This window comes from Ovis canadensis, chromosome 6, assembly GCF_042477335.2.
Source record: "Ovis canadensis isolate MfBH-ARS-UI-01 breed Bighorn chromosome 6, ARS-UI_OviCan_v2, whole genome shotgun sequence".
In the NCBI taxonomy this organism is placed as follows: Eukaryota; Metazoa; Chordata; class Mammalia; order Artiodactyla; family Bovidae; genus Ovis; species Ovis canadensis.
Genome location: NC_091250.1, coordinates 28,909,684 through 28,923,291, shown reverse-complemented (window position 1 = coordinate 28,923,291; position 13,608 = coordinate 28,909,684). Strand labels below are relative to the sequence as shown.

Genomic DNA, 13,608 nt, shown 5'->3' with positions numbered 1-13,608 from the left:
ATATCAAGGGCTTCATAATTTGGTATTGTTGACTATGGGAGAAGAAAAAGTTTTCCTTGATCTTTTTAGGTTCCTGTCTGGGTTTGGACATGAGACTCACAAAGAGAGATTAATAGGAGAACGTATACAAATGTATGTAATATTTGTTGTTGTTGTTCAGTCATTAAGTCATATCTGACTCTTTGCAACCCCACGGACTGCAGGCTTCCCTGTCCTTCACTGTCTCCCTGAATTTGCTGAGATTCAGGTCCATTGAGTTGGTGATGCTATCTAACCCTTTCATCCTCTGCTGCCCTCTGCTCCTCTTGCCTTCAATCTTTCCCAGCATCGGGGTCTTTTCCAGTGAGTTGGCTCTTCACATCAGGTGGCCAAAGTATTGGAGCTTCAGCCTCAGTCCTTTTTATGTAATGTAAGTGTTATAAAACACACGCACCCTTAAAGCAAATATCAGAAGAAGTTAAAGTGTTAGGAGAAACACACGGACTGAATCCGCTCATCCTGGCCAGGCACCATAATAACCATTGAGTAAGTTAGTTTACGACAGGGCGTTCTTGTAAGGAAGAAGGAACTAAAAAGCCATGAGCAGCTAGAGGAGTTTGAGAAAGATCAAAGGGAGACACCATGTGTCCGGCCACCTCCCAGAATCCTTCTCGCTGGCATCCATCTTGGTTGGGCAACGTGTGTGCCACCAGGAAGGACCCCGAGGCAGAATGATTGGCCTAAGACCACCCAGAGGACTTTCTTGGTGGCTCAGACGGTAAAGCGTCTGCCTACAATGCGAGAGACTTGGGTTCAGTCCCTGGGTTGGGAAGATCTGCTGGAGAAGGAAATGGCAACTGCTCCAGTATTCTTGCCTGGAAAATCCCATGGATGGAGGAGCCTGGTAGGCTACAGTCCGTGCGGTTAAAAAGAGTCAGACACGACTGAGCAATCTCACTTCCTTTCCCTAAGATAACGCGGAAACTGATGCCATCATCATAAAACCCAAGACTGTGAGCCATGAGGCAGGGCAGTCCTGGATTCCGTTACGCTACAGCTCTTCGCCTGGGTGCCCCTTCCCAATAAACTCTTCTGCTTTGTCAGCACGTGTGTTCTTCTTAGACAGTTTATTTCTGAGTGTTAAGACAAGAGCCCTCTTTCAGTCCTGGAAGGGATCCCTCTTCCTGCAACAAAATCTGAGGATTTTTATATTTGGTTGACAAATGGTGGAAGGTCCTGGAAGGATATGGTAAGACAAAGGGGGTGAGGTCAGTGGAGTAAACTGGGGAAATTGAGCAAGTCCTGCCCATTCAGGTTTCTCTCTGTGTCCCCTTTTCTTAGAAGATAGGCATGCTTGTTTCCTCCGGTGTAGGGAGGGCACCTGTCACGTGAGGAACTTGAGACCTGCTTCAGGGAAGGTCAGAAAGGTCTTCCTGCACCTGCTGTTTCTCAGATTCCTTCAGCTTAAAATGTTTAATATGCCAGATGGATGTATTCTGAGGTAGTATGTCCTGATCATGGACTCTGTCATAATCTTTCCAAAGAAAGTGAGTGTTACTCGCTCGGTCCTGTCCGACCCTTTGCGACCCCATGGACTGTAGCCTGCCAGGCTCCTCTGTCCATAAAATTCTCCAGGCAGGAATACTGGAGTGCTTTGCCATTCCCTTCTCCAAAGGATCTTCCCAAACCCAGGGATCAAACCCCAGCCTCCCTCCTTGCAGGCAGGTTCTTTACCATCTGAACCAGCAGGGAAGCCCCTATCTTGTCAAAGATGCAGTGTTGTGGATGTGTGGTTGTGTATAAGTTTTAAAGTTAGAAAAAGAGAATTTTAAAAAATTTATTGTCTAATTTGGATTTGAAATGTAAGCCTACATACATTTTATTCTCTGATCAGTTTTGAATGTCACGTTCTTCCATATTAGTTTTTCTATTTATGATTTTCAGAAAACAATACTAAGGATGAGATTTACTAAACTGTCAGAACAGTCTTTACAAGGCAGCACATCTTTCTAATTACCAAACTTGAATTGCAATTTTCTTTTACCTTCCTAGCAATTGGTATCGGACAATAAGAACAAAGGTGGAAATTGCATAAGAATAAGAGGATTCCCTCTGGTCTGTTCCTTGGTGGTAAATTCCATCTCAATACTGTAGAGAGGTGGGGGGTGAGTAAATTAGCACGTGAAAGGAGAGCCCCTTTGGCTCCCATTCTTAACTTCTGTGGCTTTTGATTGGCTTTGGTGGGATCCCTCCAGCATTTTCCTGTCATCCAGACTTGGAACCTTATTTAATTATTAGAGATTATTAGAGTCTAATAATCTCAATGAGCGCTAAGAATCTCTTGTAGAGGACTTGATGCTTTCAGAGTGCTTCTGCATCCATGATGTATTTCATTTTTTTTCTTCCCTTCATCTTCTCCCTGTCCAGTTTGTGTTAAGTTCCTGTTGATTTCGTGACTATCATATCTTTTACTTTTTTGGGGGGGGGCCATGCCAGCAAATTGTCAGATCTTAGTTCCCCAACCAGGGATTGAACCTGGCTCATGGCAGTAAGAGCACAGACTCCTAACCACTGGACCACCAAGGAATTTCCCATGCCTTTTAGATTCAACCCCTCTATTCCAGTAACTCATACCGTAAAAATCACAGCATGGTGGAGCTGGAAGGATCCTTACAGACCATTTAATTTGAATTCATCATCCGTTAAATAAAGCAGCTGAGATATGAGAGTTACCTAGCTGTGACAGTTTTATAGGTCTACCCCACCATACCTCCCAGCCCCCTGCAGGTACCTGGACCACTTTGCCTTCCTGGCAGAAAGTCATGGTTTGACTGCTTAGTTCCCCTCTCTCATTCCCATCCCCACCTCAATTCCAGTTCGTTCTGTGTGAAGTTGGGAGGAAAATATTTTTCTAATTCCATTTTGTTAAAGTAGGGTTTTCTCCTCTAGACTTAATGAGAGCTCTTATTTTCTGATACACGAAACCAAAAGTTCTTTAGGTGGGTTAATTGTGTATATCTGCTTTATAAATTATTTCATTTTATCTTGAACATTTATCTGTTTTCTTTACAGTAAAAACATTTCATTTAAATGTATATGGCTTTTGTAATACACTGACGTTTGGGGGTATATATGCTTAAAATATATTGAGTTAGAATCTGTGCCATTTGTTTCTTTTGTATACTTTTCACCATGTTTAATACAGTGTTCTGAGTTGGTTCTCAATAAAAATAAAGTTCTCTTTGAAGCTGAGTGCAAAGATAGTGCTTGGAAATATTTCTTTCTGGAGTAGGTTGCCATTCTGTTCTTCAGGGAATCGGCGCAACCAAGGGATTAACCCAGATCACCTGCACTGCAGGCAGATTCTTTATACTCTGAGCCACCAGGGAAGCCTCCTTTCTTTCAATAATGAATGTTTATTTAATATTTACTAATCTTCCTCTACTGTGCTTCCTCTATTCAGCTCAGTTCAGTTCAGTCGCTCGGTTGTGTCCGACTCTTTGCAACCCCACGGACCGCAGCACGCAAGGCTTTCCTGTCCATCACCAACTCCCGGAGTTCACCCACACTCCTGTCCATTGAGTCGGTGATGCCATCCAACCATCTCATCCTCTGTTGTCCCTTTCTCCTCCGGCCTTCAATCTTTCCCAGCATCAGGGTCTTTTCAAGTGAGTCAGTACTTCGCATCAGGTGGCCAAAGTACTGGAGTTTCAGCTTTAGCATCAGTCCTTCCAAAGAAATCCCAGGACTAATCTCCTTTAGAATGGACTGGTTGGATCTCCTTGCAGTCCAAGGGACTCTCAAGAGTCTTCTCCAACACCACAGTTCAAAAGCATCAATTCTTTGGTGCTCAGCTTCCTTTATAGTCCAATTCTCACATCCATACATGACCACTGGAAAAACCATAGCCTTGACTAGACGGACCTTTGTTGGCTAAGTAATGTCTCTGCTTTTTTAATATGCTGTCTAGGTTGGTCATAACTTTCCTTCCAAGGAGTAAGCTTCTTTTAATTTCATGGCTGCAGTTACCATCTGCAGTGATTTTGGGGCCCAGAAAAACAAAGTCAGCCACTGTTTCCACTGTTCTTCCTCCATTATCATATACCTGTTTTTGCATGTACTTGTATTTTTTTGTCATGTCACTCTTTTTTCTCTGTTCTTTTTAGTTCTGTGCTACAACTCCTGTAAGAAAAGACAGATTAACAAGAGAAAAGGATACAAGTTTCTTACAGTGAGTTTTATGTAATATCAGTACCTTTCTAAGGAAATGAAGACCCAGTGAAACTGGATGATGAAACCTGAGTGTTTTCATGCTAGGCTTGATGGAGGGTGAAAAGTTTTGGGAAGGTGCAATGACAGGACAGAGGGTATGAGGCAGGTGCAGTGAGTGAACTGGGAAAACTCGGCAAGGCCTGTCCACTCAGATTTATCTCTGTGTCCCTGTCTCTTTGGAGATAGGGGGGACCCTTTTGTCTGAGGAGAGGGAGGGTTTTATGATCTGCTTTAGAGGAAGGTCAAGAAGTCCTTCCTGCCCCTGCAAGTTCTAAAATTCCTTCGGCTTAAAATGTTAAATATGCCGAGATGCCATATTTTAGGGGCTTCTCAGGAGATGCAGTGGTCAAGAATCTGTCTGCCAGTGCAGGGGACCTGGAGATGCGGGTTTGATCCCTGCCTTGGGCAGATCCCTTGGAGCAGAGAATGACTACCCACTTCAGTGTTCTTGCCTGGAGAATCCCTGGAACAGAGGAGCCTGGCGGGTCACAGAGAGTGGAATCCGAGTGAGCACGCACACACACGCACATATGCCGTGTTCTAGGTCAGTGTGTTCTGAACTCCATGATGTAAACTCTTTGAGGGAAAAAAACAAAGCCTCTCATGCATGGCATATAGTAACTTTTTTTTTTTTTTTCACTAAAAGCTTTTTCCATTACTTTATAAAGTATGGAACGCTTCACGAATTTGCGTGTCATCCTTGCGCAGGGGCCATGCTAATCTTCTCTGTATCGTTCCAATTTTAGTATATGTGCTGCCGAAGCGAGCACCATATAATAACGTTTTAAGAAAAATTTCCTTCATCTATTTACTCTGGAAATACCAAGTGCTGTAGGAGTACCGAGAAGCGTAGAGGAAGGAGTGACTAATTCTTTTATAGGTGATATAGTGTTAAAGGAAAGTGGACCTTGAGCTGGCCCTTGAATTTGTTGGGCTAGGGGGAAGGACTTTTCAGGGAAAAGAAATCATGTCATTAGTATAGAGAGAGTTCCAGCATTTTAGATGTGACTTTATCCAAGTTGTCCCATTTGATCAGTGCACTGAATGAATGAAAATATAGACTTCTAAGAGTTAGTCTGTTTCTTTGGAATACAAGTAAATAATGTTTTCTTAGCTTTTGATTAAATTAATCATTGTAACACAAGAGAATACAAGTAAATGTGTTAGCTAAGGTGAAAATTACTAAGCTGAAATCTGCACCATCAGTAAAGTGAGGTAATTTATTTGGTTAAGCAGAATATCTTCTAATTTAAAATTGCTGTAAGCTTGATAATACAAGATCTTTCTTTACTTTTCTAAGAATTTCTAATATTGTATCGTTTTTAAAAATCAGTCTAAAAATATTTAATGAAAAAGGATAAAATTAAGCAATGAGTTAGATTTTTCTAAATACTTTGACACCCTAACCTGTACTCTATTTTTTAAATACTTCAAAATTTAATGAAAATTTAAAAATGAATTTTTAGCAACTTGAAAAACTGGCATTTTTTAAATGCTCATGCTTCTGAGCATCTGGTGCCCTCTAGTGGCAGGAACGAACTATTAAATCCTTAATTTAGTGTTTTGAAAATGTCAATACTATTTGATTTAGTTAATTTTATGCATATTCAACATTTCATTAGGAGAAAATTAGGCTTTCAACTAATGAGAAGGAAAAACTAATTTGGATTAACATAAAGTAATAACTCCTAGAAACGCTGTTGGAATACTTGATGAATATTCAGTTCATTTAAGAAAAAAAGAATCTGTTGGCTGCAGTTCTCAAAAGGTGTTAAGGTACGTAGTTTGAAACTGACACAGTTGTCTAAGAATCTATGTGTATCACTCAAGAGGAAATGAAGGACATGCCAAGTGGAGTGATAATCTACATAGTTTCTTTCATCTATAGATTTTCAGTAATTAGGAAATTTTGCCCCTGGGAGGTAATAGTCTGCTCCATTCAAAAGATAGATAACCAAGTGCAATGGAATTTTCCTTGATCCCAGAAATCACTTTATGCACGTACAGATTATTGGATAACTGGTCAGGTTTCTTTTGAAAAACTCAGGGCAGGATCATGCAGCTTTAAAATCTTAAAATCTTGCTTGTTGTTGAAGATCAGTTTCCACACCAGTGGAAAGATGCTGCCCATAATACTTAAAATGCCTGTGTTTGTCATCACGCCAATGGAGGGCCCAAGTTCCAGAGTCTGGAGAATGAGTTTGGACACTAACTTCAACCCTGGCTGTTGCCATTTATCCTGTTGCTGGGCTCCGTTTTCTCCTCTGTACAGTGGAAATTGTAACAGCTCATTGTTTATTAGTTTATACCTTAAATGTGTTGGAGAAGGCAATGATACCCCAAATGTGTAGGTAAAGCACTTGCTAATTTTAAAACTACTTTAAAATAAGGTTATTACTATTCCTAGTAATTGCTACTGTTTTTTGGAGGCAGAGCTTGAGGAGACAGAGATGGAGGGCCATTCAGGAGGGTTATTCCAACCCAGCTTCCGGCAACTGCTAAGACATTTTAAAAATGCCGGTCTCTGAGTTCAAAACTATAATGCGCAGAGGAGGTTAGGCCTGAAAGGTCAATAAAGGCAGGTAGAATTAGCCTCCCCCGGGAAGGGGACTGGACATTTCTCTCTGGATCTGGGAGCAGTGTTTTATCGTGCACTGTGCTCTTTTCACTGTGTAACTGTTAAGGCTTAGTTTGGGTCTTTGTGGAGTCTCTAGGGTGTTTTCATTTGCCTTTGTGAATTGTCCTTGAAACTTTTCCAAACACATTTTATATCAATTATCACTTTATTTGGGGCTTCTCAGGTAGTTCTAATGGTAAAACCCCACATGACTGTGCAGGAGACGCAAGAGACATGGGTTCGATCCCTGGGTCAGGAACATCCCCTGGAGGAGGGCATGGCAACCCAGTCCAGTATTCTTGCCTGGAGAATTCCATGGACAAAGGAGCTGTTGGGCTGGGGTCCATGGGGTCATAAAGGGTCAGACCAGACTAAAGATTCAGGCTTCATGAAAAACACTGCTTTTCCCTACTTGAGTCTGCTGGTAGAAGGTAGCACTGTCAGACTCCAAAGAGGCTTCTGAAAAAAAACAAAAAAGCAAAAACCAAAAACCAAAGAGGCTTCTGGAACAGAGGGTTCACTCATCTAAGGGTTCATTCTGCACTTTGACTAGCTCTCAGTTCAGTTCAGTTCAGTCGCTCAGTCTGACTCTTTGCGACCTCATGAATAGCAGCACGCCAGGCCACCCTGCCCATCTCCAACTCCCGGAGTCCACCCAAACTCATGTCCATCGAGTCTGTGATGCTATCCAGCCATCTCATCCTCTGTCGTCCCCTTCTCCTCCTGTCCCCAATCCCTCCCAGCATCAGGGTCTTTTCCAATGAATCACCTCTTTGCATGAGGTGGCCAAAATATTGGAGTTTCAGCTTCAACATCAGTCTTTCCAAGGAACACCCAGGACCGATCTCCTTTAGGATAGACTGGTTGGATCTCCTTGCAGTCCAAGGGACTCTCAAGAGTCTTCTCCAACATCACAGTTCAAAAGCATTAATTCTTCGGCGCTCAGCTTTCTTCACAGTCCAACTCTCATATCCATACATGACCACAGGAAAAACCCTTATGGCAGAAAGTGAAGAAGAGCTAAAAAGCCTCTTGATGAAAGCAGAGACATTACTTTGACTAGCTCTACCATCTGGCAAACAGGAAGTTTTCCGTCAAAGAAGTCGTTCCCTTGGAATCCACACACTTTTCTTCCACCGATGCATTTTCCTGCACCTTCTAACCTGGTCTCCTCACTGCACTCTCTCTTCTCAGTAATTCCTAGCCCCAATCAATGGAGAGCCCAAAATAAAATTACTGAAGCTAATTTCAGGAGTTGCAGGGAATCTTGACTATTAAATAAGCCAGAGGAACCTTGCTGGTGTCATAGTATTAAAATAAAGCAATGACAGTTGCAAGTGTTTCTGGGGCAAAGCTTCTCAATATATCTTGTCTTTTCTTTCACTGGAAATCACCTCTTTTTTTGGCACTCTCTATGCCCCCTAGATTTTCCAGCCTCTCTTTTTACTGGGCACCCTGACTGTGCTCTGGCTTCCTATCTGAGCCCAGGATTTCTATTTCAGTTCTAAATGAAAACCATAGTGAAGAGGCAGCAATACCTCCAGGGGCTACATGTCTTGGATTCTGGCACGGACTTTGTTTTCCAAGACTCTCCTTTGTCACTGATACGCAGCCTCCCTTTAGGGTCTACTGGACCGCTTCCACCTAGTTCTAACTTAATTGCTTTAATAGTGAGTGGGTTGGTTAGTCCAGCTCTTTGAATCAGCTGTTTCTGTGTTCCTTTCTTCTTACCATCCGTATATGAAAAGTGGGTGTACATTTGTACACACACATTTTCTCACTGGATCTTATACTACTACCCTTCTGGATAGGTTACAGTGATCCCATTTCACATGTGTGGTTCACTAACTTAATGACTTGCTACATGAACAAAAATTCTTAAAAAATTTTCAAAATTATTTTTCTGTGTTTGGTCTTCATTACCGTGTGGGCTTTCCTCTAGTTGCGGTGCTGGGCTTCTCACTGCAGTGGTTTCTCCTGTTGCAGAGCACAGGCTCCGGGGCATGTGGGCTGCAGGAGTCGTGGCTTCCAGGCTCTAGAGCACAGGCTCTGTATTTGTGGCACACAGGCTGAGTTGCTCTGCAGTGTGTGGGGTCTGCCTGGACCAGGGATTGAACCCGTGTCTCCTGCATTGGCAGGTGGATTCTTTACCACTGAGCCTTCAGGGAAGCCCCCAAATTCTTTTTCCTACAACATTCAGAAAACGAAGATCATGGCATCTGGTCCCATCACGTCACAGCAAATAGATGGGGAAATAGTGGAAACAGTGGCTGACTATTTTTGGGGGGGCTCCAAAATCACTGCAGGTAGTGATTGCAGCCATGAAATTAAGACGCTTCCTCCTTGGAAGGAAAGTTATGGCCAACCTAGACAGCATATTAAAAAGCAGAGATGTTACTTTGTCAACAGAGGTCCGTCTAGTCAAGGTTATGGTTTTTCCAGTGGTCGTGTATGGATGTGAGAGTTGGACTATAAAGAAAGCTGAGTGCGGAAAAGTTGATGCTTTTGAACTGTGGTGTTGGAGAAGACCCTTGTGAGTCCCTTGGACTGCAAGGAGATCCAACCAGTCCATCCTAAAGGAGATCAGTCCTGGGTGTTCTTTGGAAGGAATGATGCTAAAGCTGAAACTCCAGTACTTTGGCCACCTCATGAGAAGAGTTGACTCACTGGAAAAGACTGTGATGCTGGGAGGGATTGGGGGCAGGAGGAGAAGGGGACGACAGAGAATGAGGTGGTTGGATGGCATCACCGACTCGATGTGGGTGGTCTCTGGGAGTTGGTGATGGACAAGGAGGCTTGGCGTGCTGTGGTTCATGGGGTCGCAAAGAGTCGGACACAACTGAGCGACTGAACTGAACTGAACTGAACTCCAAGTTCCCTGGCTAGAGCCCTATAAACTGATGAAAAACAGATTAATAAGAGAAAAGTGTTTAAGCTGATATAGTGCAAGTTTTATGTGACTCAGGAGCCTTGATAAGGGAATGAAAACCTGAAGCAACTGTTAAGTCCTGAGAGTTTTTGAATTAGGTTTGATGAAGTATGAAGTCATGGAAAAATATGATAGGAGAAAAAGGTAGTTAACTGGGGGAAACTTAGCAAGGCCTGTTCCTCTCTGAGTCTTCCTGTCTTTGGAGATAACAGTGTTCCTTTCCTCCAGGTATAGGGAAGGCAGCTCTCGCAAGAGGGTCTTGAGACTTGTTTCAGGAGAATCAGCAGAGGTCAGAGAGTCCTTCCTGCATCTTCCATTTCTCATATTTCTTTAGCCTAAAACATTCAATATGCAATGGGGCCATGTTTAGGTGAACTGTGTTCACTAGATAATGGCAGAGCCAAAACAAGATTACATGTCTCCAAGATCCTAGTCCCATGTTCTGTTCTTTGAATTACTCTCCCTCTCTTTTGTCTTCTTGACCTCTTACCTCTTTTCCTTTCTTCAAATACTATCTGCCTACTGAGATTTTTCAAGGACAAATGTTGAGTGTGTACTACATCAATATTTTCTATGCAGTCTTGTATTTAATCCTCATGATCTTGTAAGGGAAAGATCTTATATGAACTTTTTTTTTGTTTTTAGTTTTTTAAAACATCAAAGTATAGTTGGTGTGCAGTGTTACATGTTACAGATGTACAGTATAGTGATTCACAATTTTGAAAGGGTGCACTCTATTTGTAGTCATTATAAAGTATTGGCTATATTCCCCACGTTGTACAAGCTGCGAACCTTGTATTACAGATGGCGCACTGGATGAAATATAAAGTGAAGAGGTCTCAAGTCACATGTCTAGTGTTTGGTGACGTGAAGATGTAAATTGAGAAATGGGATTTCAGAGTTCTTGCTGTCAACTCCAGTGCTATGCAGGTTTTGTTTGTTTGTTTTTACTTAAAAAATCCTTCTCTGATCTTGTCAACATGTTCTTTTCCTTTCATCACCAAAAATCACATCCACTATCTCTATTCCCTTATCCCCTGCTTACCCTGGCACTCCTTGCATTCTGGCTCTCCATCAAAAACTTGTTTTTAAGATCAGCAATCACAGTTGTCTAACATATTCTCTTTCTCTTTCTCTTCTTAACCTTCATGTACTCTTGGCATTGATAAGTCTTTCCTCTTTCTTGAAGCTCTTTCCTTCGTTTTCTGTGACACATGAGTCTGACTGGTCCTTCTCCAAACCTCTCATTCAGGCATTCATTCATTCAGTGTGTGTGTGAATGCCTCGAAGGAGGTTGACAGGCACTGTGCTGGTCACTGGATGTTGGAGAATGAGTTCTGTGGTGTTTTATGTTTTGTTTCTCAACTTGATTGCTTATTATATGGATGTGTTTACTTTGTGAAAATTTGTCAAGCCCTACATCATGATTTGTGCACTTTATTAATCTTTAACAAAGCATTTAAAAACAGTAAGAGCAACCAGGAGACTAGGGTCTCGTGTGGGAAAGACACACAGCGTTATAATACTGTACGATCTCAGTGCTATGGTATTATACTGATATGGGTAACCATCCTTGGGGTCCTGGGAATTTACAAACCGAGCAGTGAGAACTGAGGTAGTGGTGCCGGAGTTGAAAGTGAAAAGAATGTTTAATAAGGTCAAGGAGTTTGAAGATTTAATTAAGAGTAAGTAAGTGTAAATACTTTTTGGGCAGAGGTTATAGCATGTGAAACGTACATTTAATACATAGTGAGTTTCCTGATAGTCTAATGGTCAGTATTCACTGCTGTGGCCTGGATTCAATCTCTGGTTGGGGAACTGAGATCCCAAAAGACAAAACCAAAAAAAAAAAACCAACCAAAAAACCCAATACAAAACCATAAAAACCCTCAAGCAAGCAAGCAAGCAAGCAAGCAAGCAAGCAAACGAAAACCATAAAGACATAAAGAGAGCTTGAGGAAGACTCCATAGCCATCCATCTACCCGACAGATTTTGAGTACCTATGCCTACGTGGGCTTCCCAGGAGGCTCTTGTGGTAAAGAGCCTGCCTGCCAGTGCAGGTAGATGTAAGAGAAACAGGTTTGATTCCTGGGTTGGGAAGATCCCCTGGAGGAGGCATGGCAAGCCACTCCAGTACTCTTGCCTGGAGAATGCCACGGACAGAGGAGCCTGGCGGGCTGCAGCCCACTGGGTCGCACAGAATTGCACACAACTGCAGTGAGCGTACATGCACACACGCTTAGGGACTGCGCTGGGAATGACAAACCCAGTCTCTGCTCTCGATGAGTTTCCTCTCCAGTGCGGCATGTGAGATTTTCAGTGAAGCAGTCAATTTAAGGTGTGATGAGTTAACTACTACCAAGAGAGAACATGCTGATACTGAAACTGAAACTTGAAATTAATGAACAGACATTCGCCTGGAAGCTGAGGCCAAACCCTAATGGTCATGTTAATTGCTTAGGATTTTATCCCAAAGGCCATTTTTTCACTGGCACATGAAAGGGTTAGAATTGAGGTTGAGGATGTTTCTCTCTGTGCCTGCAGGATTTAGACTAAAAGCAAGCATGTGTTAGTGCTAAGTTGCTTCAATCGTGTCTGACTTGTTGCAACCCTATGGACTGTAGTTGGCCAGGATCCATTGTCTTAGCCATTGGACCACCAGAGAAGCCCCATCACTTACACTTTAGCATAACTCTCATATTTATTCCCCTACATCTCATGATTATTTTACCTCCACCATCCTCCCATTATATAGCTACTAAATATTGACATTATCTTTGACTATTTACATGTCCAATCAGATGGCTTTTGGTCCCATGGATCTCTTTTCTGTTGTAGTTCCCTAATCTATGGCTCCTTCTAATTCAGTCACTTTTGTGTTTTTTATATTTCTCATTGATTCTTTCCCTTGTATCTTCTAACTGGTCTTCTTGACCCCACTAAATCCCTTTTAACTTATGGTTTGAACTTGGTACGGCTGGCACAGGTGGTAATCATCAATCAAGATGACCTAAAGAGCTTTCTATTACATTCTGCTCCCCTCAAGCCACCCAGGATATATCAGACTTTCAGCAATACACTTTTTCTCTTCTCTCTATATTCTACAGAAAACTAGTGAGTAACAGTCCAGTTTTTACCAAAGAATGAGAATCAGTTAGAGTGATTTCTGGACCTGAGATTACATTTCACTAGATTTTTAATGGGGTTCAGGAATTTGTAGTTTTAGACTCTCTGGTCTAAATAATTCTGTGTGCTATGTGCTAAGTCACTTCAGTCATAGCCGACTCTTTGTGACCCCCATGGACTGTTGCCCACCAGGCTCCTCTGTCCATGGGATTCTCCAGGTAAGAATACTGGAGTGGATTGCCATGCATTCCTTCAGGGCATTCTGTATACACTTGCTAAAGTTTCATTCTTCAAACACAGGTCATGGCTAACCTGGGGTTTCACTTTTTTCTGGAGTCAGAAGCCTGTGATTATGATTTGCCTACATTGTTTATGAGCTCTGTGACTCTAGGCTTCAGTAGTATGTGAACTGAGACCTTCCCGATGTTCAAGCTGGGTTTAGGAAAGGCAGAGGAACCAGAGATTAAATTGCCAAAATCTGCTGGATCTTGGAGAGAGCAAGGGAGTTCCAGAAAAACATCTACTTCTGCTTTGTTGACTATACTAAAGCTTTTGACTGTGTGGATCACAACAAACTGTGGAAAATTCTTAAAAGAGATGGGAATATCAGACCACCTGACCTGCCTCCTGAGAAACCTGAATGCAGGTCAAGAAGCACCAGTTAGAACCAGATGTGGAACAACA

At 42.3% G+C, this 13,608-nt stretch overlaps 1 protein-coding gene and 1 non-coding gene across 4 annotated transcripts in view; one reads left to right on the top strand and one right to left on the bottom strand.

Moving 5' to 3' along the window:
• Window positions 1-13,608, top strand: part of ANK2 (ankyrin 2) — a 699,882-nt gene that overhangs the window by 53,728 nt on the left and 632,546 nt on the right. The gene's annotated exons all lie outside the window — the stretch shown is intronic.
• LOC138443049 (U6 spliceosomal RNA) lies at window positions 4,915-5,021 on the bottom strand. Its single transcript, XR_011257975.1, has one exon. It is a non-coding gene; the product is annotated as a U6 spliceosomal RNA (small nuclear RNA).